The sequence below is a fragment of the Lutra lutra genome, chromosome 8, assembly GCF_902655055.1.
Source record: "Lutra lutra chromosome 8, mLutLut1.2, whole genome shotgun sequence".
NCBI lineage: Eukaryota > Metazoa > Chordata > Mammalia > Carnivora > Mustelidae > Lutra > Lutra lutra.
In genome coordinates this window covers 66,830,235-66,856,271 of record NC_062285.1, presented here as the reverse complement: position 1 = coordinate 66,856,271, position 26,037 = coordinate 66,830,235, and the positions used below count along the sequence as shown (strand labels likewise).

At 35.2% G+C, this 26,037-nt stretch overlaps 1 protein-coding gene and 1 pseudogene across 3 annotated transcripts in view; one reads left to right on the top strand and one right to left on the bottom strand.

Moving 5' to 3' along the window:
- The window catches only part of CNTN1 (contactin 1), a 375,956-nt gene that overhangs the window by 31,514 nt on the left and 318,405 nt on the right, over positions 1 to 26,037 (top strand). The gene's annotated exons all lie outside the window — the stretch shown is intronic.
- On the bottom strand, positions 20,080 to 20,168 carry LOC125108032 (uncharacterized; annotated as a pseudogene).

The window sequence follows — 26,037 nt, the reverse complement described above, 5'->3', positions numbered from 1 at the left end:
GTCATGATAAGTGACTAGTAAATGTACCCCTGAGATTAAGGATTAAATTCCACAGGTATTTCTAATAGTTCGAAAGTCAGGATGATAAGACTATTTTACAACCTATGCTAGATATTAAAGTCACCTGGGTAACCTTAGCAATACTGATGCATGGGCCCCACCATTCAGATATTCAGATTTAATTGATTTGGTTCCTGTCTTGACGTAGGAAGATGGTTAGAGGAAAATGAGGGAAGTGCAGGCAAAAAAGCCAACTACCATTTCTTGGAACCCACTTTCCAGATGTTAAGCATTCCATAAGATATTTTATCAATATTGCCCCCTAAACTTCATATAAACTCAAAAGATAAGTATTAAGTAAAAACCATTTTTTTTAAAGTCTAAGGAAAGAGATTTGAATATAGCAATAAAATAACTTTCCTATGACAAGAGGTTATTTACTAAGTAGGGGGCTGGCCATTAGAACCCATGTTGAGGTGGCTCCAGTGTCATCCTTCTCCATTTCCTTGTAGAGATACTAGATGCCTTTTTCTTTCTTCTTCTTTCTCTTCTTAACCCACTGAGCCACCCAGGCGCCCCTTCTTCTTTCTCTTCTTTATCTCTAGTTCTACTACTACTACAAATCTAAACAGCTTGGAATAAGAGAAAAACTCTAACATAAATGTTGAAAGATTAGAGTGTAACGTGTTGAGCAATGTTTCCTTTGGAATACAGGCTTAGTATATATGATGAGTAAAAGCTTTACCTATAGGACCTTGCTGTTGGATGTGGGCAAATACAACTGTCTGGATATAGAAAATCTGACTGTATTTCCCAAGCATGTCTGGAATTCATAGGCTTAACCTATAGTGAAAAGAGATCGGTAGATAGCCTAAATTCAGAATCTGGCAACAATTATTAGTGTAATCATAGCTGAAAACCAACTGGGTCTCTTCACAGGGTTATAAGGACAATAAAAATCAATGAAGGATATTCAGGAGGCTAAAATAATGTTAAATTCATTAGGTTAAACTAAAATGAATATTGAACTGTTTTTCATGTAAAGAGCTTAGAACAATGTCATTTGGTATGTAATCATACTCTTCATATTATACATACTATTCTTTTACACATTGGCTTTCCAACTTAAAAATAATTCTTGGTTTAAGTACTTAAGTTTCATCTAGTAAGCTAAATTAATATTTAAAATGAGAGAATTTCTGCTTATCAATTGGGTGTCAACATTAGCAAATACCAAATCATCTTCAAATATACTTCATTTCTCTTGTGTCAAGTCAATTCTACTCTTTCCCTGAAGATGTTCTGTAGCTTCATGAGGAAAATGGTTTCACAGCTCTATATGAAAGCATGGCTTATTTTTCTTGCTTTGGTTTAAATTGAAGCCAGCATTATAGTCCCCATTGGATACAATCACTCCTTTAAGCATGGTGCCTAGTAGGTTGGAGGAATCTCTTTTAGTATTTCTCAAGCAATCTAGGGGCCTCTTATAAAGGAATTGTGCCTATGAATTCTTGTAAAATTAGGTTTATCATAACTGGGTCTGAAATTATTCATTCTTTAATGAGCTTTAAAGCTACTAAGTAAACTGGGGATTTCTTTGGCAATGGGTTACATACCTTGTCTTTCAAGAAGAAACTTTCTAAATTTTTCATTGACTGACTTATGAGAGCAGTAGATTGTTTTAATTTTCTTTCTCTGCTTTTTATGTTTTCATGTGAAATCAGGAGTCTATAATATATTTCCTTTATCCCACCTGATGGATATCTCTTTTTAAAGCAATGCGCATTTTCATTTGAAACCAAGAATATACTGGATGGTTTTAAAGATATTCTTGAGGGGGTGCCTGGGTGGCTCAGTGGGTTAAACCCTCTGCCTTCAGCTCAGGTCATGATCTCAGGGTCCTGGGATCAAGCCCCGCATCGGGCTCTCTGCTCAGTGGGGAGCCTGCTTCCCCCTCTCTCTCTGCCTGCCTCTCTGCCTACTTGTGAACTCTGTCTGTCAAATGAATGAATAAAATCTTTAAAAAAAAAAAAGATATTCTTGAGGATTATGAATGTTTGTTAGTGCCTTCTCTAATGAATTACCCAGGAGGCGACCAGTCGACACTCAGAGTTGGTTTTGGTGGATTCAGTCTTGTCTGTAGTGCCCATTAGTCTGCTTCTCTTCCAGTGGGCAAAAAGAGGCCTCCGGGGCAACGGCTGAAGCCCTGTAAGCACCCCACATGCTGGAGCAGTGAAATTGAATAGATTACTTACGTGGCTCTATAGGGCAGAAATTATCCTCTTTTTACAGATGAAGAAACAGAGGCCAAGTGAGGTTATATACTTAGAGTTATAAAGTATAACTAGTTATAGGCTAACATTTGAACTCATACCTGATAGACTTTGTAGGTATCCTTCAAGGTTTTCTCAGGCTCTACCATATATCTTTATTTTAACAGACTGTTTTATGCATTTTGGGCCCTGGCTGTCCATTGATGAAAATTTAGGATTTCTTTCCATCAAAGCATATTCCAAAGATGTCCCTTAGGTAGATAGCTTCATTGAATTTTATTTCCTTTCACCTTAGCTGGTGTGAAGTGTAAAAGCTTTTAAGGGAAGTTATCTGAGATCTCTACTGTCTGATTACCTGCATATTATTAAAGTTCAAGCCTTTTTAAACATTGGATAATTGAAGTTAATTATATAGTTATTTGTGCCTTGAGGACAGAAGTGTTACTCATTCAGTTGGAAATAATGTGCTCAAGATGGAAAAGCTAAGAGTTGCTGATGCATCTTATGGAATAATGCACATTTATGGATTTTTTCTTAGGAGGACACCTAAATCAGTAACATGTGAACACAATGGAAAGATGAAGTAATAGTCACTTTGATTTAAAATTGAGGATAGTTATATTTTCAGAGTATAGTATTTAGGGAGGCTTTGCACATAGATCTTTTTAGTTATCATGATTTTTTTTTTAACCTCAAGAATTTGCTATGTAATTTCTAAGCTATTTTATAAGCAGCTTCTAAATAGCAGTCCTCCTTAACCTGACCATCTGGAATGTAGAATAGAGTAACTAAATATAACGGCCAAAAGAAAGGAAGTATAGTGGCTTTTATTGAAAAAAAAAGCAATAAACCTTGAATCCGGTGCAGAGCCTTGACATTTTTCATATGAAATTGTGGAAATCACCTTATCTCATTGTGCTTCTGTGGTCAATAAAATAAATCATTCTTATTTGCTTAATGTACTCTTGCATGGTTCAGAGGAAGTACATAATATGCTTTGCTACATAACTCTTTGACAACAAAGGAAGTATTTATTAAGTATTTACCTTGTGTCAATACCATGCTTAAGTTAAAAGAGTAGAATATTGTTAAAGATCTATCCTGTTGGCCTAATACTTTAACATTCAACAATGTGGCTTTTTAAAAATTAACCTACTTATGAATTTATTCTATATAATTTTCATTCTAATGTCTCTAAACTATGTCAGAGTCAAAAAAGAAAAGTTTAGGGGTGCCTTGGGTGGCTCAGTTGGTTAACCTTCACACACCTGGTTTGGGCCCAGGTCATGATCTCAGGGTCGTGAGACTGAGCCTCACCTGTGCTCCATACTCAGCACAGAGTTTGCCTGAGATTCTCTCCCTTTCCCTCTCCTTCCCGTTGTCCCCTCCCTCCCCTTTCCCCTATCCCTGCTCCCACAGTGCATGAGTGCTGGCTCTCTCTCTAAAATAAATAAACAAAATCTTTACAAAAAAGATAAGGTTAGAAGATCATGTTCATTTGCAGTTATTTGGTCTTTTAAATTCTAGCTTTTTTCATTGGCTTTTGAAGCTTTAGTTCAGAGTATGCTTTTTTTTAAATTGTTAAACGCTATACATAGATCTCTAAGTAATGGTTACCCATCTTAAAGGATGTATCTGTGTCTCTGCGTGTGTGTGTGTGTACAGGAAAGTAGAGAAGCATAAAAAATGATTAGAACACACAATCAAATAGTGTTTAGTTTATGCAGCTGTTTATTTTGTGTTTTTGGAAATTGAATTTTATTTGAAATGCAAAGGTAATATGGTTGCCAGATAATTGAATCTTGTTTTCAATCTCTGAAAAATTAACTATAACCAAAATATTTCTTTTGTGTAGTTCAACATTTTTCCTAGTTATGGTTGTATAAAATAGAAAGCGAGGAGAATACAATTTTTTTGCCCTTTGAGAGAACAGTTCACTTTATTAGTTGATCCTCTCTCTCCTTTTTCCAAACCCCAAACATCATAGTTCATAAAAAAGTCCTCATTTATCAGAGTTATCTTTCAGACCATGACACTCATATAAAGGATGTGATATTTTGTATATCAGTCCACCTTTATAGTAATCCTGAGTGCTTAGATTGTCACCCTTCCTATCATATCCTCAGCCAAAGAAGTCAATAAAATAAGCTAGATGGATGACTGCCATAAACACACTCAGGACCAGCTCCTGTTTTTTCTTTCATGTTGGATCTTTTGTCTAAGTTTTAAAATTCTCTGCTATATTAAGGACTCTAAAAAAGTTATCTCAGTCTGCCTGGGTGGCTCAGTCAGTTAAGCGTCTGTTTTTGGCTCAGGTCATGATCCCAGGGTCTTGGGATTGAGCCTGCGTGGAGCTCCTTGCTCAGCAGGGAGCCTATGTCTCCCTCTTCCTCTGCCTGCTGCTCCCCCTGCTTGTGCTCTCTCCCTCTTTCTCTGTCAAATAAATAAATAAAATCTTTTAAAAAAATAAAAAATTAAAAAAATTATCTCATTTTTACTGCAGAGTAATGCCCATTTGACTTTGATACTCAATCTCAGAACTTAACTTTCATTTTTTTAAAAAAAAGATTTTATTTATTTATTTGACAGACAGAGATCACAAGTAGACAGAGAGGCAGGCAGAGAGAGAGAGAGGAGGAAGCAGACTCCCTGCTGAGTAGAGAGCCCCATGTGGGGTTCAATCCCAGGACCCTGGGATCATGACCCAAGCCGAAGGCAGAGGCTTTAACCCACTGAGCCACCCAGGTACCCCTTAATGTTAATTTTTATAATTTCTACCAAAGGATGCTGTTTGGTAAATTGGAGCGTATCACATGAATTTGAGCTATAGAGGACGACAAAACTCTCCATTAACGAAGAAGCTGAAAGAGTGACCCATCATGTACCACAGCTACATGGGTACTATGGCTACCCATCATGTATTACAATGTACAGGTCAACATTTCCTTTCTTATAATTCTGGAATTCAAAAAAGCTCTAAACATGCAGTCTTTATAACTCATTGGTGACAAAGCCTCATCTTGACCTAATTTGGTAACAAAATATATTCTGAACTTATTTGAGGCCATTCACCTTTTTTCTGGTATAAATATTCACAATTTTTCCTCAAGAGATGTTAATGTTTTACATTACATATTGCTACTCTAGAAAAGTATATGTCCTTCCAAAATTCCAAAATATATCTCAATCCAAAACTTTTTTAATGCCATAGGTTTTGAGAAAGGGATTGTAAGTTTCTATTAAGTACTGTCTTCCCCTCAAAGAGTTTGTGGTTTGTTGAGGTGTGTAACGGGAAACATTGCCCTCAAACAATCAACAACTAGTTACTGAAAGTCTACTTGTTGGTAGATACGTACATACATGTATATGTATACACATATAATATAAACTCATAATATAGTTTATATTACATAACCATAATTTATGTAGTGTTAACTTGGCGTTATAGGAGAAAAGTAGTGTTAGTTTAGAATAAGTCTAGTGATGTACAAGGTTTCAGAGAGTAGTATGACTTTTCGCTTTTCTTATCCATTTTTCAGTTTGTTTTTTAATTAAAGAAACCACAGTTGGCAAGGGAGCCTCTGTACACTGAAAGAAAAAGCAGAAAGACAGTAAAACTTTAATGCATGAAAACCCTCCAGCAAATGTGTTTCTCTTTCCATGTAATAGAAAGGGGTTTTGAGGATATATCAGTTTGAAAGCTTTTCAGCAAAGAACCAAATAGAATTTAGTTGACTTTTACTTCTTCCCTTACTAGATATGATTTTAGGTAAGTTAGTTAAAATCTTTAAGCCTGCTCTATTATTTGTAAAATATTAATAGTAAAAGTAGGCATCCTACTGGGTTGCTAGAGGATTGCATTAGGCCGTGCATGTATTGGAAGAGGCCTGGAACATAGGAAGCACGTGGTCAATGCTGCCTATTATGAAGTTGTTCTCATCTAGGCCCAGTGGATGAAGACAATCTTGGGCCATGGAATTCTACGTAATTAACTCTTAGCTATTCAAGAGAGTTATTATCATTGCATATTAGATTTCCTTTTGTTAGGATAAATTGTTCCATCCTCTTTTAAGATTTCCTATCTAATCACCAAAGCAATTATTAGGTGAAGAAGCCATCTTCAGAATCTTTAGGCCTTCATGTTTAGTATTGGAGGCCTCTTTTATTTTTGTTTTTTCATTTTTTTAAAGATTTTATTTATTTATTTGACAAAGAGAGACACAGTGAGAGAGGGAGTGCAAGCAGGGGGAGTGAGAGAAGGAGAAGCAGGCTTCCACCTAGCAGGGAGCCCAATGTGGGACTCCATCCCAAGACCCTGGGATCATGACCTGAGCCAAAGGAAGCAGCTCAATGACTGAGCCACCCCAATATTGAGGCCTCTTGGCTGATTCACATGAGACGTTTCGATACAACTTGGAGAATTTTTCTAGGAAGCGAAGGATATAGGAACTGCGAGGTATCTTATGAAACATTTGATGTGTTTTTTATGGGATTACTCCTGGTGACTCCTAGTTTATGGGTATTAAAGAGGGCACAGATTTCATGGAACACTGGGTGTTATATGCAAACAGTGAAGCATAGAACACTGTATCAAGAACTAATGATGTACTGTATGGTGATCTAATGTAACATAATAAAAAGATTAAAAATTTAAAAAAAAAGCTAAATCATTCAATATAAGGTGAGCACACCCTCTCTCCTATAGGAATCTTATGAAATAAACAACTGGGGGAAATAAACTGGGAGGATGGCAATGGATGAAATTCACAACTACACACTCTGCTATGTTTCTGATAGATATAGTGAAGCCATACTAGAATAAAGGAACTATTAATGTGACCATGAATCTCTGTATATATTAAAAAGACTCATCTGAAAAGGAAGTAGAAGAGTCAATAGCAGGGCCACACTGTGATTTTCATAAATCCTAGGCACTTATACTTTTGTGGGCCCCTTCCTCCATAAAAAAAAATTACAAATTATGTTTTACAACTGTCTTCATATAAAGATGAGTATAATCCCAGCTAGATTTATTATTATATATGCACTATTACTATATTTATCCTTATTTTATTTAAAACAAACTAAAAACATTTTTGTGAACACCTGAAAGTAATAGGGATCCTAGGCATTGTGCCTACAGTGCCTAATGGTTAAAACTGACTTTGAATGCCAGTAGAATTTCAATAATCCTTCCTCTTGCAAAGCAAGTTTGAAGAGATGTTAGCATATTTAGGGGAGGAAGGGAGGACAATCAATGCAAATACCTGGATTTCTAGAAGTGCATTTTACAGGCATACAATGGAAGCATGGCCCAGCCAACTACTGGTTCCTCCAACAAAGAAAAAATAAATAAATTAAACTGCTCTTCAACATAGACTGACAGACCATATCCTAACTTCTATCACCACAAACCATTTCAGACTCCTGGAGCTCCTGCTTAGCAAAATGAAAGTAAAATAATTGAAAGCTACTCTCTTCTTTCATTTGCACTTAGAAGATTTGGAAGTAGATTCACAAGGTTTTTGGCAGAATCCTTCCCAATGTTTAATACTGAAAAAAGCACAAACTGTCCTCCATTAGCAGGAGCAAACAAAAGAATACTTACTTGGATTCAAGACAATGATGTTTGAAAAATAGAGTCGAGCACATTCTTATGCATTGGTTACTACAACACAATAGAAAATTTTAGAATATGTTAGTTTGATATAAAAAAGTCAACTTTTGATTTTGATCAAATAAATTAAATCAGACTTTTGTAATTAAGATGAGAGGATGATCTTAAACTAGAAAAATTGCCAGGAGTGAAAAACACAATTGCCAAATTAAGACCCAAATGAAAATCGAGACCACTGATGGAAGTGCACCAAATCAGCAATGTAAATGACAAGTTCAGGAGATTCTGGAAGTCACAAAAAGTATGAAAAAACCCAAATAACAAAAGATTAGTGACATGTAACCAAACCTGCCTTAAAGTTCCCTTCAGCTTGACTAAGGGTCAGGCTTGTTCCTGACTCTAGATCCCAGATATCCCTTTTCTTGAAGGATTTACTTCAGAAAACTTGTGATTGCAATTTCTTTCTCTGCCCCTGTGAAATGTATATGAATCATTCTTCAGCCTCTAGCCAGTTTTAAAATCCAGGAATGTCTTTTTCAGGACCTGGAGCCATCCTTTGAAATGTCATTATCAAGAAAGCTAGCACTCCCAGAGCCTAGTTTCTGTGGGAGGGTAGAAACTTACATATGCAACAATTAGCATACACAGATGGCCTAATCACACTGACCATCCCTGATAATGTCTGTCCGTACTTTTCTACCAGCTCGCCCCAACTCTTAAAACTTCCGCTTTGTATTTTCAGTGAAAAATTCTTTCAATTTCAAAGTTCAATATTCTTTCCTCTATTGTATTTGTTTTGAATAGTCTTCCTTGCTTATTTAAGTTTGTCCAGTGCAATCTCACTTTTTCTAATCAAGAGGAGATCTTTAGAGATTCAACCAGTGTTTAAGAGGCATTCAGTAATAGTAGTTAAAAAAAAAAAAAGACCAGAACAAACAGAAAAAGCAATCATGTATGACAATGGAAGAAAATTTCATGAATTCAAGGAGATCTTGAGTCAGCAAATTAAAATGACTAAAAAAAAGTACAGGAATAACGACTGAAAAGAAAAACAGATACGGTAATGTAAATGTAAGATATCTTCCATTTCAACGATAATAAAAATTGTTATGACAACAATAAGGAGGAGGAAGATGGCAAACAACCTCTGGATTAGAACATAAGTAATTATACTTTATTTTTTATTTATTATTTTTAATTTTTTTTAGAGGAAGAGTGAGTGTGAGTTGGGTGAGAGGAGGGAAGGGGGGGGGGGAGAGATAGAATCTTAACCAGGCTCCCTGCCCAGTGCAGAGCCTAATATGGGGCTTGATCTCATTCATGACCCTGAGATCATGATCAGAGCTGAAATCAAGAGTCAGATGCTTAAGGTACTGAGCACTTCTATTCTTTATTATTATTGATGTGATTGAATAGTAATAAAAATGTCAAAATACCTTGGAAAAGTAAAAATATTAAAACAATGCAATAATCCCACTCTAGATTTGAGATATTATTATATATGCAGAAACTTAGTAAATGAGTTTTACCAAGACAATAGACACTTTTACTTTTGGATTAATAGTACCAAGAAAAGATGTAAAAAGTTAAAATTAAAAAAAAATTCTGTTGGAATAAAAATATATACCTTCAAAACCACTAGACAAACAATAAAGAAAAATAAGTCAAAATAAACACACAAACAAATCCTAACAATAAAAAGGAAAATAAGGAAACACTTATGAGACTGACGTGCTGCCCACTGCACGAAGAACTTGACAAAAGAAGGAAACACTTAAAAGAAAATCTGTGACATATCTTAATTAATGTGAATGGCTAACAATACTTCTGCAAAGATGAAGTTTCAAAATAAGAAAGAAAAGGAAAAAATCAAAAGCTCTAAGATTGGGACAAAAATACAATTCTAACATACGCTATTTAGAAAAGAAGTTTTAAAGTCATATACAAGACATAAAGGTTTAAACTATATTGAAAAATATGTCATGAAAATACAATAACAATTGAAGAGCAAAGTGACAATACTGAAATATTCAACAGAATTCAAAGCAAAGAGCATAAAATGAATAGAGATTGATTTATTGATAACAAGAAAATTTATGTCACAGATAAGACAGATGTCTACCTGAATGAATCAGAAAACACAAGCAGTTTTTTTTTAAAGATGTTATTTATTTATATACCAGAGAGAGACATAGCACAAGCAGGGGGAGCAGCAGACAGAGGGAGAAGCAGGCTCCCTGCTGAGCAGGGAGCCCTATGTAGGACTCCATCCCAGGACCCTGGGATCAGGACCTGAGTCCAGGGCAAAAGCTTAACTGTCTGAGCCATGCAGGTATCCTGACATGCAATTTTTAAAACACAAAAACTGGTATAAATACAAAGGAAGTCAAATCACAAAGAAGTATGAACATACTAGATTTAAATGATATAACTCATAAGATTAATTTATATACCGAATTTGGTAACTTAGAGGAAAAAAACCTCCCCCCCGCCAATTATCCTTGCATCTGAACAAAATCCTTTCTATATTAGGTCATAGAGAAATTATTTAAAATTATTTAAAAATTAAATTTAAAGAAATTATTTAAAATTATTTAAAAATTAAATTTAAAAATTAAAATTAAATTTAAAATTAAATCTCTCTCTAAAAAATTTTAAAAAAAATTAGGGGGAGACTAGATGGTTCAGTTAAGTATCCAACTCTTGATTTTGGCTCAGATCATGATCCCAGGGTCATGAGATCCAGATTAAGATTTCCTCTCTCTCTCTCTCTCTCTCCCTCCCTCCCTCCCTCTCACCCTCTGGCTCTCCTCTCAACTTCCACACACATGTGTGAGTGTGTGCTTGTGTACATGTGTACATGAGCTCTTTCTTAAAATTAATTAATTAATTAAAAATTACAAGAAGCAAAAGGATATATGCCATATCCTTTATTCATAGTTTAATAAAACAAGGTGTTCTTTTAAACAATGACATGAAAATACCCACTGAATCAGATAGAATTTTCTAGACAAAAGTGATTGCTCAATAGAGTGTAAGGTAGAAAAAGGTATAAGAAAGTGGGGGAATTGGAATAGGATGGGAGTGGGGAGGATGAAAATCTAGCCTCAGTCACTCCCAGTAGCAACTGTGGAGTATGACTCCATGGAAGTATCCGACCTTCAGGCAAGAGAAGCCAGGCTTTGGTACTGCCTTATCCCTAAATAGCTCTTCTTAGTCCCAGACAATATTTCAGAGGAAGAGTATAGCTATGAGTTTATTATAGCTGGGGGACATGTGGACTGACCAATAAAGGAGATCTGAGGTGGGGAAACAGACAGCATCTACAGCAGCTGCACTTTCAGTTAAGATGAATTTGGGCTTAAAGAAGGGAAGAAGTCTGATGAAAGTTGGCTTAAGTAAAGCAAAGGCTTTATTTTTCTCATGAAACAAAAAGTCTAGAAGTTCACAGCTTAGATCTATGCACCAACTCCAGGATATCCTTACCTGTCTCTGTTCTTTTCTCCTTCCCACTATATCCTTAGTATGTGGTTTCTCCTCATGTTCATGATAGCTGCTAAATCTCTGCGCATATGACCACATTCCAGGCAGGAACAAGGAGAAAAGCAGAGGACTAAAGGGCCAAGCCAACCAGTATAGCAAGCTCTGTAAGAAAAAAACAAACTCATAGAGCTTTCCCAAACTATGCATTTTTGGAGAACAGGTATTTGGTTTTGGTAATCATGTTGCAGAAGGAGCTCTGCAAATATTTGTTTAATCAATGATTGAAAAATATTTATACTATAAAAAAGAAAATTTTAAATTACAAATGAGGGGAACTAGGGAAATTGCTAATTAAATTATTTGCTTCACCATATGAAATGGTTAAAGAAATCTTAAGTCTATCGTGCTCAACTTAGGCAATTATTTTTCCTTGATGTAATCAGTATGTGTAGTTTCTGATAAGATCACATTATTAGATGTTATGTCAACTTTATGGTTATTATTGAAAATATCCATTAAATTTTATAAAAATAACTTGATGTGGGAAGTAATGAAAACATCAATGATAAATGGAGATGTATAATCTCAAGAGAAAATTTTCTGCCCCAAAGTTCAGAATAAAATGGTAATATAGCATTTAAAAAAATTTTTTTAAAGATTTTTATTTATTTATTGGACACAGAGAGAGTGAGCTAGAGAGAGAGACAGAGAGCAAGCACAAGCGGGAGAATTGCAGGCTGGGGAGAAGCAGGCTCCCTGCCAAGTAAGAAGCCTGATACAGAAGCTCAGTCCCAGGACCCTGGGATTGTGACCTGAACCAAAGGCAGCTGCTTAACTGATTGAGCCACCCACCTGCCCTGTAACATAGTATAGTGATATATGAAGTTTCATATATATGATATATAGTGACATATGAAGTTTCATATATAGTGATAGTGATATATGAAGTCCTTCTCTAATATAAAAGGGCATACAAGGAAACCATTAACTGTGATGGTCTTTATTGCAAAAGAAGATTGAAATCCACATTTGCTCAGAAATCCCATCAGTGCCTCTATTGAGGAAAAGTCAAAGAAAAGTACTGAAATGTTAATGATTTGCCAACAGGTCTTTTGTTTTGTTTTGTTTTGTTTTTGATTCAAATTTTTGGGTAAACTGGCAAGAGTTAATTCCATAAGAATCCTTTCTTTTAAATGATTTTACTGATGTAAATCTCCTAATTCCGTAGCATTTGATAGTTATCTTAAATATAAAAATGCTAATTTTGGGCTACATGGTGTTAATAAATAGGGCCAGGTATTTTGTATCATTCTTTGCCCTTACTCATAGAGTTGATGTATATTTTCATTAGATAGAGTATTTTTACTAGGAATTTATTCTCCAAGTTATGGATGTGCTAACCTGCAGAGAGACTGGGAACACGCTCGTGCAATCTGTTCATAAAAGAGATGTAGCTCCTGGGTATGAACTTGGGGCTTTGAGTGGATACAGGTAGACCAACATGTATATTTATGAATATTATAAGGAGGTGAATTTGGTCATAATATTTTGTGGCTGAGATCATACTGATTTGTGGTTTTTGAAATACAAAATAATAGTGTTCTTGAAATTCAGTGTTGCCTGGTAACAAAGAGCTTATAAACTCAAATGCGGCTCCATTTATTTTCCGGTATTGTTTTTTCTTGCTCATTAAAAAAAAAAAAAAAAAGTTTAAAAACAAAAGCTAGAATATACCTTCAAAATTTGGATGTCTTATATGCCATAAAACTTAGATTTTTTTTCCCCCAGAAATTGAAATATGTATTTAGCAGCAAAATTTGGCAGCAAAACACAAAGTTTATATTTTCCTATCATGATGTCATTTTCAGAAGTGTTCAGGTAAGGAGATCTTTTTCCCCCCTGAGAGGAAGAAGTCCAAGAGATTTTTATCACAAAGAAACTCAATAAGTTTAAAAAGCAGCATGAATGACTTAGGTTGACTGTGAGGATGCTTTATCCCTAATGATATTTGTTCAGTATTGAACTAGGAAGAGATTGCAGAATATTTTCAATTTGATCACAAAGTATATAATAAATTTTAAATATTTTATATTTGATAAAGACACATTTTTTCTTTGTCCTATCTTTCTGCATTCACTCTTAGTACCACACAGTTCCACTTAATTTGGAATGTTTGTACCTGAAAAACAAAGCACAATCTCTCAGTTGATCTGTGTGTTTGTCAAGAGCACTGATGATTGATTTGATTGCAGCTGTAGCAATCAGAGGAGTGTTCATTTCATGACCAAGTAGCTTGAAAACCTTTCTTTAAAATGAATGCTTCTTGGGCGCCTGGGTAGCTCAGTCAGTTAAGCCCCTGCCTTTAGCTCAGGTCATGATCTCAGGGGTCATGGGATCCAGCCCCACATTGGGCTCTCTGCCCAGCAGAAAGCCTGCTTCTCCCTCTTCTTGTGCTGCTCCCCCTACTTATGCTCTTTCTCTCTCTCTCTGTCAAATAAATAAATAAAATCATGAATAAATAAAATCATAAATAAATAAATAAAATGAATGCTTCTTTTATATTTGGTGATTTTTTCAGTGCTCACCAGGGTCTCTCTTGCCTGGGCTTTTCCTGCAGCCCTCCGTTTGACATTTCCATTAAACCGTAAAAAATTAGTGTTGACTGATTAACATCTCACTTTAAGAGTTCTGCTAAAAGCCATATTCATGAATCAAAGTCAATGTGTACCACTGGTAATTAACTTGACAAAATTCAGCTTTCCTGGCTAATCATCTTCTGGCTGCTTTATGTAATGGCTGTCAATTCAGATCTACAAAACAACTGGAGTCCACTAAAAGGGAGGGGGAAGCATCAGAACTAGTGATTAGGCCATGTTCTCTAACTGAGAACATATTCTAATTAGAATTCTGAAGTATAATGAGGAAACAGAAACATTAAAAAATGTTGACCTGAGATCCCTACATTTATAATTGTATAAAAGCAACCTAAATAGATCAAATGGATGGTAGGGGTTAAATAATGATATTCAATGGAATAAATATCCTAGAGTTTACCATATGAAAGCTACTAAAAAGCAGTAGATCACCTGCGGTAGATCAATGCACGGCATTGTGGTTAAGAATGCTGCCTCTTGGGGCGCCTGGGTGGCTCAGTGGGTTAAGCCTCTGCCTTTAGCTCAGGTCATGATCTCAGGGTCGTGGGACTGAGCCCCACATTGGGCTCTCTGCTCGGCAGGGAGTCTGCTTCCCCCTCTCTCTGCCTGCCTCTTTGCCTACTTGTGATATCTCTCTCTCTCTCTCTCTGTCAAATAAATAAATAAAAAATCTTAAAAAAAAAAAAATGCCACCTCTGCAGTGAGACATGTTCAAATACGCACTTTTTCTAGTCGTGTGATTTTGGGAGAACTAAACTTCCTTATGTCCATATTTTCTCATTAAGAAAATAGAAAAACAGTTTTATAAATGCATATATTTAAGGGTTAAAGCAAATAATAACCTTAATCCATTGCCTGGGATTTAGTAGATGCTACATAATTATCACATAATTCTATTATCAATTATGATCTATCATAATTCTATATCTATTTATGATATTCATATCATTCTATAGAAAAAATCAAGTACACAAATTATTATCATATAATAAGCATTTCAAGAAATATACAAATGAATTCCCCTAAGGTTTCAGAAATAAAGAATGAATATCTGGGTTGGAGAACTTGAAGGAAGAGGAGAAATTGATTTTGCAAATGTTCTTCATAAAGACAGTATAATTTATCAACTAAGGTGAGGATATCTATTTCAGTTAAAGAGTATGAGAAAGATCATGTAGCAGGGAAAGAATGAAGTATAATTGAGGAACAGGAAAGCCATCATTTTACTAGATCATAAACTTATGTAATGAAAAGATTATACTGCAAGGAAAGGCTGGATATTGTAGACTGACTATATTGAAATCATCAAGGGATCGTTCAGAGTTTCAAAGGATACTTCGTTCACTTTTGAGGCTAACATATTCCAACATCAGGAATCTAACAGAACCCAGACTCAACCTTCCGATAAAATCAGAGTTAACTTGTAGTTAGTAATTAAAGCCCTTTATAAACTTTTAGAGTTTAAAACTGTAGCTTTTGTGGAAGTCAATTAATACTGTATTGTTAAGAAGTAGTAAGAATCCTAAAAAGGTATAACAACATGGTTAAAAATGTACATTCATTTCTTTTTTGAAATTTATTTATTTATTTATTTATTTATTGTTTTTAAAGATTTTATTTATTTATTTGAGAGAGAGAGAGAAAGCATGAGAGTGGGTAGGGTCAGAGGGAGAAGCAGACTCCGCTGAGCAGGGACCCTGATGCAGGACTCGATCCTAGGACTCCAGGATCGTGACCTGAGCCAAAGACAGTCGCTTAACCAACTGAGCCACCCAGGTGCCCCTGTACATTAGTTTCATATAAAGACAATAAAATTAAGTAGAATCTTTTAAATATTGCTGAAATCTATCATTGTTTAGCTAAGACTATAGGTCTCGCTCCCAATAAGAAACCACCTGTGGACTTCATCAACTTATACAGCTGCTAGACGGACCCTTGAAGATTCTGATTCCATTAGTTTAGAATGCTGCTTAGGCATCAATAATTTTCAAAGGCACAAGAGAATTCCAATTGTAAGAAGGAGGAGAAAAGACATTTCCTTTCTCTACTCTGAAATCACTGAAACAAAAATAGCAAAAAAATATGTAAACCATGTTTTTGACAAAACTAAGAATATCTGTACTCTTGAATCACAGTTTAAGATGAAGCATTGTCAAATGGAATAAATATCCATCCAGATACAAGAAAATACTGACAGAGGACATATGCAGTTACATTGTATCAGACATAGCTAGCTAAACACGAACATTATTGAGACCATTGGAATATTTGAAAGAGAAAAGGCAACAATCCTTGGTTTGAGCCAACAGAAACAACATGTTGGAACTATTTACCTAAGTTTTGAAGACATGCAAAACAATGTTGTTAAATGTTTAAGATCTCATAATGTGTAGCAGTTGAGTTTTGAAATGTTTAAGAATGATTTTAAAAAATTGGGATATTTCTGTATGTGAAGAGGTAGGTTGTCAGATTTAGAAATAAAAATGCATTCGTATTGCCTATTGCATGAGGTATATTAAAAATTGAGTCATTGTTTGTCTAATGTGCAAGTTCAACCAGGAATCCTGAATTTTATATGGCATCCCCACTGCAGAGGGGATCTAGAAAGGTAAACAGAGATACCAATCACATCTGTAATGTTGGATTTCCTTAAGAAAAAATCTGAAGCAAATATAGTCAAATGCTAGAATATGCAGAGGTTGATGTTTAGTTCAGGGGTATTCATTTTCTAATCTTATTTACTATTGTAAAAATATCTTTAAAGAAAACATAATGGCTGGACAGACCACATTGGTAGTAACACAAATGAAAAGCTATCTTGACATAAACTTATCAATAAATCTGAGATCCATATGAAGTACACATACTACACTATTGAGGGTTAGAAAAGAAGATATGCATAGGCAGAAAAATATGCTATATTTTATTTTTGTATAGGAAGACTGATGATGTAAAGAAACCTGTGCTTTTCAGGGGTGCCTGAGTGGCTCAGTGGGTTAAGCCTCTGCCTTTGGCTCAAGTCATGATCTCTGGGTCCTGGAATTGAGCCCTGTAGCGGACTCTCTGCTCAGCTGGGAGCCTGTTTCCCCATCTCTCTGCCTGCCTCTTTGCCTGCTTGTGATTTCTTTCTCTGTCAAATAAATAAATAAATAAAATCTAAAGAAAAAAAGAGCTGCACTTTTCATGTTAATCAATAAATTTAATCAATTTCCCTAAAAAAAACTCAGTATAAATTTTCGTGAACTAGACAATATAATTGATTTTAAAGTCCGTAAGGATAAATAAACTTGCAAGAACTGCCAGATAAATTTGAGAATGATGATTGATAAAGGGGATAACCCAACCTTGTAATAAAATACATTATAAATAAATGTAATTATGATATTACATTTGAGCTGCTGTGTGTCCTGTCTTAACACATTAGATGGTCATACAAGTAAAATTGTGACTGTCATTGCATAATTTGGATTTACCCTCAATCTACTTTTGAGTCTTTACCAGCATGTTCCTCTTTTTTTTTTCATTTTGCCCTAGTTCAGTTCTCCATTTCATCTGGCAATTATAATAGTTCTTTAATTGCTCTTCATACTTGCAGTATTTTTCAAGTCTTTCCTTCTACCTCAGTGAAAATGATCTATGGCAAATACACGTAATGTGTTAGCTTCCTTACATAAAATAGTTCCGTGCCTCTTAACTCCATACTAAGCAAATGTTAATCCCATTAGCAAGGAATGAAGGACACTCTAGGGCTCAGCTCTGCCTACCTTTTCAGCACTGTCTTCAGCACTCTAATAAGTCTGAAAGCTTCTCCCCATCCCCTCCTGCACACCGGGACATTTTTCTCTGTCTGGAATTTCCTTTCAACTTGCTTCACCTGGCCAATTTTTATTCAACCTAAAAAAGTAATTCAGCTACTGTATCTGACCCTTCCTGGTGGGATGGACAAAGTGTACCACCTCCAGATATCTCCCTGTAAGTGTGAATTTTATAGCTTACAAGCGAATCTCACAAGTAAATCTTGCAATTTTTAAGTTATATGCCAGTCTTTCCCATTGTCCAAAAGTTTGGACAGTTACACTCAGTGCACACCTGGGGACAGCGTTTCATTTATCTTTTTGCACTTAGTTCCCAGCATGTTGTATACATAAGCAATGGTTAATAAATATTGAAGTGTCTTGTCAAATGTCAATTGAAGTCCTTTCAGTAAACTATCACAGACATGTTCAGCTGATATCTCACACAAACAAGCAGGCAAATACATTAAAATTCCTAGAATATTTCTAAATGTCAGTAGTATTTCTCATTTTATAGGCTATATCCTTACATCTATTTGTTTACTTCACTTTAAATCAGCTTTAAAAATTTTGACTTCAGTTAAACTTATAAATTAAATAAATAAATCATAATCCACATTTTTAAAAAAAGATTTTATTTATTTGACAGAGGTCACAAGTAGGCAGAGAGGCAGGCAGAGAGAGGAGGAAGCAGGCTCCCCGCTAAGCAGAGAGCCCAATGCAGGGCTTGATCCCAGCATCCCGGGATCATGACGTGAGCCGAAGGCAGAGGCTTTAACCCACTGAGCCACCCAGGCGCCCGCATTTTTAAATTTTCCAAATGTGATTCAAAGAAAGCCCCCAATGAAAGCCCTCTTTTTTATGGTCCATTCTTCTTTCTCTATATATATGCTCTATAACGTATCATATACTTTGCCACAAAAAGATGTAAGAATGATGAACTAAAAAAATGAATCTAATTAGCAGTAATCTGGCCATTTAGCTTTAATTAAAGGCTATTGAGCAATCCCCTCAATGAGAGACTGAGTTTGATTCCTTTACTGCATTTAAATTTCATTTCAATTGACATATATTGATCACCTATTTGTACCAAGTATTATAAATATCAACTGACTACTTGAGACAACCAGTGCAGGGGCACCTGGATGGTTCAGTCGTTCAGCGTCTGCCTTCAGCTCAGGTCATGATCCCAGGGTCCTGGGATCGAATCCCGCATCCGGCTCTCCGCTCCATGGGAAGCCTGCTTCTCCCTCTCCCACTTCCTCTGCTGTGTTCCCTCTCTCGCTGTGTCTCTCTCTGTCAAATAAATAAAAAAAAAATCTTTTAAAAAAAGAAACAACCAGTGCATTTGCATATTATTTTTATTTTACAGATGACGAAATGTGACATTAAGTGGTGAGGTAAATTTTTCAATGTAATGAAATCAACACTCAGAGAAGCAAAGTAGACTCATTGATTTTACTTCAGACTTATTTTCCTTGGTTACAACTATGATCTTGTTTTCATTTATCTTTTGCGTTAGATATTTATAAATAACTATTAGATTAATTGAATTTTAATGGAAAAATTGAAAATTCTAGCAGTGAATTTGTAATATATTATCATTACTAATTAAACACATTTGAACTTGTTACTTTTTAAATTTACTCAGAATGAATTTCTTTTCTTGTTTTCCCATTTATTTAAAAAGGAAAAAAAAATCTAGATTTCTAAACTTTCCAAGTGTTTTATGTATACTCCCAAAAAATGAAGCAAAACTGTCTACTTATGATAATAGGGCTTTCTCTCAAGTTAGACAAACTGGCCCAATAATATCACATTACAGTGGGAGTTTGGCCTAAAATGTTTAAAATATAACCCGTGTAACCTAGCCACAACTGGAGGAAGCCAATAATGTTCTCCTACTGTTCGAAGATAAAGAGAGCTTCAGGAAAGTTTCATTTATCCTGCTCTTTCACTGTGTAGCAAGGTGACTGCCAAGTTGAGTTTTACAATAGCTTAAATGGGCTAAAACTGAAAGCATTTAGTGGAGTGGTATTTCACCATAATAGCTCCACTGGTCAGTAGCTGAACCAAGAGTTTACACAAAGAAGGAGAAAGGAAAATGCTTTGTCTTTGTTGCAGAGAATGCTATCCAAATCAACCTGCATTTGATTATTTAATTTTTCAGAAATGACAAAATTTTCTTCAAAGGAGTGAAATTTTTTTTTTTTTTTTTTTTTTTTTTTTTTACTCCTTTGCTGCTTTAGAACTCTTCTGTCATTTCTATATCTCATCCCCTTTCAATTAGCAATAATCGCGCCTCGGATAAACCTCATTGGCTACGATACTGCCACTGCGCAAAGCTATCTCATCCCCTTTCATGTTCTTTGCCTTTTATCCCTAGAGGTCTTTCAGGCTTTTGTATTAGTTCTCTTATAAGTCTCCTTGATCTTGAAGGCTATCTAATAAGATTTTACCCTTTCCATGAATATCTGCTGTGTATTATGGTGCTCTGATTATTTTCTGCATCCACCACTTATTGAATGGCTACTATGAGCCAAGCATTGAGTTAAGTATTATCATGTGGTAGATATGCAACTATTATAATTGAATGAGAAAATGATACAATCTCTGACTTTTTAGGAGATTATAATTCAGGAAGGAAGATAGACTAGCCAATAACTGAATTCTTTTAACTTACAGTAGAGAATGTGTCAGCTATGTGAATATAGTGTTACGAAATCCAGAGAGCAGAACAAGGTTATTCTGTAATCTGGTGATAGAGGAGAGGCTTCATGGAAGAATAAGGCTTTTTGTCTGGTTGTAAGGTATTTTGCGGGGGAGGGGATTGGGACAGTTTTCTGAGCAGTTGCACAAAATGATGGGGTTGAGAAATGACCCAGCATGTTCTGAGTTTCATTCTGTTCAGTTTGGCAGGAACACATGGTGTGGAGTAGGGAGTGTCGGGAGATAAGTCTGGACAATTACACTTGCTGTAGACTTTCAAGAAGTTTCTTTGAGATGCTAATAAGTTTGAATTGTTATGTGGACAATGACAGGCAAAACAATATTTGAAAAACAATCATTAGAAGGAGTGGCATAAAGATGGGAGATTGTTGCAGTAGTACAAGGTGCCAGCTCTGCCACTCACAAGCCATGCTATCCCATTACTTACTTTTTGTGCATCAGTTTTGTCTGTAAAATGGTGTTAATGTAGATGATTGGTATAAAGATTAAATACAGTGATATGGACCAAGTTTTTGGAATGTGTGTTCGGAAAAGAAAGAAAAGCACACCAGAGATGCATGCATGGGTAAAGTGAGACTTGAGAAGTTGGGTCACATTCAGGAGGCTTCTAGAGTGGAAGAGCCGGTAGCTGGGGACTTGTTATTCATGATGGGAGACATAGAGAAAGAAGTGAAGTTAGCTGTTAAGGTTTCCAACTTGAAAAACAGGTATGATAACATGAAACCATGTGCAGGAGGCCAGAGGTGATAAAAGAAACTCCCAGAGGTGATAAAAGAAAAGATTTTGTACAAAATCTTTAAAGAAAATGTACATTCAATTCCTGTTAAAAAACTTAAGGCAGGAACTTAGAATAGAGGTACTAAGTGGGAGACTTGAGATTTAGTGGAATAAAAGTGATTGTTAAAGCCTTTGAGGGTGAATGTAGGAAGAAGTAGAAAGAACCTCTGAGGCCCCCCAGTTTTAAGAATGGACAGAGAAGAATTCTCTAATGACAGATTCATGGATTTACTGGGAAGGGAGATGTTTGGGGACAGAGACTCTTACATGGAAGCATAACACACATGTAATATTAGTGGGATATATTTGAAAAGTAAAATCACTTTCTTAGAGAACATTAGAGTTTCTTCTTACAGTCACAACCATGGTTATCATTATATATATATTTTTAACCTTTATTTCTTAAACAAACATTTTTTTAAAAGATTTTATTTATTTATTTATTTATTTATTTATTTATTTATTTAAGAGAGAATGAGAGAGAGAGCATGAGAGGGGGGAGGGTCAGAGGGAGAAGCAGACTCCCTGCCGAGCAGGGAGCCCGATGTGGGACTCAATCCCATGACTCCAGGATCATGACCTGAGCCGAAGGCAGTCACTTAACCAACTGAGCCACCCAGACACCCATTGTTCAGGCAAATATCATAAGACTTAAACCTTTTTCTAAATTTTCCATTTTTTCTTAGGTAGTACTCTGCATGAGTCTGAACGCTGATTGCAAAATGCCTACTCAACAGATGTTATTTATGTTTACAAAGAACGACATGTTTAACTTTTCAACAATTATTATTCACATAACTTAGTTATCATTGACATCTTCAGTCCCTTCACTGTTAACAGTCATTTTCAATCAAGGTATGGGTATTGGCATCAGATGCTTCACTTTTTAAAATGTTGGTCAGTCTATCATTACCAAATGATATTTAATTTTATGACATTTTGAATTATTAAAAATACTGTTTCAAATAGTCTTGAATATTCAAAAATTTTTAAAGAAATTAGTTCTTTATTCATTATTAATTAAGGAAGAAACGGTATGAGTTATGTATATGAGTATAAGCTAAATGTTTTGCATAATTGAGGAAATTAACTGAATGATATAGGTTAATATGAAAACCCATTCTGTCTCTGTTATTTAACTTCCAATTGAAAAAATTCCAAATTCCTTTTGTCTCAATGGGTCTATCTTTTACAAGTGAAATGATCATATACTGCATTTCTGTCTCACTTTTTAAAACTGGTTGACAGCAGTACTAATATTATAATAACATTTCGGGGCCAGGTATTTTGTCATGTTCCTTATTGAGGGTTTTTTATATTGTTTTATCTATTTGCTTAAAAATAGAATGAATGAATGATAACTATGTGCCAGGCATTTTGCTTACCTACCCTTGTCTGCCTTTTTAAACTTTTCACTGTAAACTTCAGCATTGAGGGTTGAGTAGAGAGATGGAAAAAACTATTTGCTGAGCAAAACAGTTTGCTGTTAGATTTCAAAAATATTTTGGTGTGAATTATTATGTTCCCTTTGCAGTTTTAAGTCTTTTGGTGTTTTTATTGATTTATGCTACCTATCTATATTATCATAAAGAGAAATTTGGAGACACTAAGAAAAAAACCTTAGAAATCATTGTCCTGATTTTAGGATTGAATTACTCGACTGACCAGAAAGCCTGGAATCAAGGAATTCAATTTATTTAGGGTTTGGAAAGTCTAGTAATTTAGTTTAATTACGAAAGAGGTAAAATTCTGTACAAAATAATTTTGCAGATGATTTTGGGCAATAAATCTCTGTGTAAAGCAGTTTTTCATAGCACATTAAATAAGAAACCAGGTATTTAATAAAAAGGGTAGAAAGATAATTTTATGTTCTGTTTTCTGTTTCACTTTGGAAATTCTACTTTGCATGTAATGCTTAGCGTGCATTTTACTCTAAACTGTCATTCTATTGATTTAAAAAAAAACAAACAAATATTTGAGCACCTATCATATTCAAGCAACTCTACTGAATTCAAGAACATTAGAGCATTCAGACAAATCTCTTTCCTTAAGGAGTTTATATTCTGGTTAAGGAAACAGATTATATGCTTTTTAGCAGGAGGATTAATTTAGCAATTGAACAAATGTTTACCAAGTATTTCCAATATTGTGAATTAGGGATACAGCTTTAAAGAAGATTATCTCTGCTCTGTTGAGTTTACATTCCATCTGAAGAGTTGGGAAGATGATAACATCAGAAATTAATAAATAAATACAGATGATGATAAATTCTAAGAAGACAACAAAGCAAGGGAATGGATAGAGTAATCATGTGTGAGTGTGTATGTGTGTGTTTATGTGTCCGGGCACACACACGTGTGTATGTTTTGGTGAATCTCTTAGAAGAGGTAGTCACAGAAGGTCTTGTCAGAGAAGTAAGCCATGCAAAGATGTATGAGAAGAATTACATAGACAAAAAGGGATAAAAGTGGAGGGTTCCAGGAGCTTAGTGAGCGAGGGCAGAATGATAAATCCCAGAGCAGAAATGAGGAGACAGGGCAGGCAACTACAGAGGGATGCCTGATGCTTTGTCTTTTCTTCTGAGTATAGGAGCCCAGTAGAAGCTCTCGGCAGTGCTGTGATATGATTTCCTATTTTAAAATATCAGTTTGGCTGCTATATGGAGAATGTATTTTGGAGTGCAGAAGAAAAAAAATACCCCAGTTAGGAGGTTATTGCTGTAAAATGATGGCATAAATAACAATACAAAAATTGTTAGGAAAATAGTTCCAATGACCATTAATGGACTTGATTGTGTTTTGTTATTAAGGAAATATCCCATAATAGGAAGGTGTAATACAGAGAAGGGCGAGTCCATTGCAGGCAATGGAGAACTGTTTTGAAAAAGGAGGTTTGAATTCGTATTACTTCTTTCTAGGCAACCAGTAGTACTAGTTGAATGAAATGGAGTATTCATGAAGGAGAAGATTAGGCTATAAAGCTGTGTAGGCAAGACACCCAGATTGTGGATGGCATAAAATACTTAGGAATTTGTACATCGTTCTGTAGGCAGCTGGAGTCATTATAGATAATTGAAGGGGACAGTGGAATGTACAGTTTGGTAGTGGTTTGTAGTACTTTTTGAGGAGCTACTCTTGGGTGTAAGAGGGTCTTCAGGATTAGCAAAGGTGGAATATAAGGTGAGCATCCGGGCAGAGGCCAGGTTTAGTGTTAATTATTAGGTGAGAGACATTGGAAAGTCTTTCCAAAGTTGAAGGAGAAGGAAGAATGAAAAGTAACTCCAAGGTTTACATAAAAGTTATATATCACTCTTAGTCTCTGCAACAAACTGATGAGATAGGTAATATTCTTACTTTACAGATGAAGAAGCTAAAATACTCAGGGCATAGAAGCTTGCAAAATTCTCACAGCTAGTGGGTGTCAGATGGCATTTTAAACCCAGATAAATTGCAGAATGCTGTTCCCAAAGTGTTCTGAAATAATCTAAGGTTTCTAAAGATTGGCTGTGCATGCATATAGTAATCTATTCTTAAGATATTTATTTTCAGGGGCGCCTGGGTGGCTCAGTGGGTTAAGCCGCTGCCTTCGGCTCAGGTCATGATCTCAGGGTCCTGGGATCGAGCCCCGCATCGGGCTCTCTGCTCCGCAGGGAGCCTGCTTCCTCCTCTCTCTCTCTGCCTGCCTCTCTGCCTGCTTGTGATCTCTCTCTGTCAAATAAATGAATAAAAAAATCTTTAAAAAAAAAAAGATATTTATTTTCATATTTGAATAGCTGTTATACTTGAAAATTGTGCTTTTTTATAAATGTTGTACTCAAGATATTTAAAAAACAATACAAAATGAAAACTGTGTAAATAGAATTGTGGCATTTATTGTCAGTTTAATAACAAAAATGACATTAATATATTGGTTTCTAATGTCTTAATTATTAGATGTTTTATTACAAATATTTCATTACTGATTCAATCAGCTACTTATCTATCTACAAGTCTAAGTGGAAACCACCAAGCATAAGAAAAAAGAGTGGGATAAAGTCAGAGGAATCAATGTAAGAAACAACTTAGCAGAAGAGAAAATGCTTTTCTAATAAACAGTAACTTAAAATTATAGGTGCAACATGTAGTTTTAATCTATCTTTTCTTGCCAAGTTAAAATTACAATATGTTAAGCCTGAAAACAGATAAAACACCTCTTAGATTCTTATACTTGGTCTTATAGCATAGCATTCTTGACATTAATGAATTATTTCAATTTTTTCAGTTGTCACAGGAATGACTAACTTGGTGTTCTGATTTATTAGTGCTAATAAAGAGCACCAGTACTTTATTATTTCTGGATTCTATTCCATTTTGTAAGAACAGTTTAAGAACTAAGCTATATGATAGCTGCATAGAGCTGTCCTTTTTTAGGGATTTGAGGTACATTAACATAAATTAATATTTATTGACTTCACACAGTGAACCAGGTATTGTAGCAAAATAGATATACGGTACATGTAAAATAGACAGCCTATATCTCCATTGTCCACCTTTCAGTTTAACCCACTGCAACTCAGTGATATTTTTACTGAAAAAAAATTTCTTTTAATGATTATGCTCAGTCCTATACATGTGAAATTTTTAGTGAGTGCTTAATATGTGCTGGACTTGTTAGAAACACAAGTCCTTGCTGTCATCCAGCCTACATTTCGCAAAAAGTGACTGTGTGTC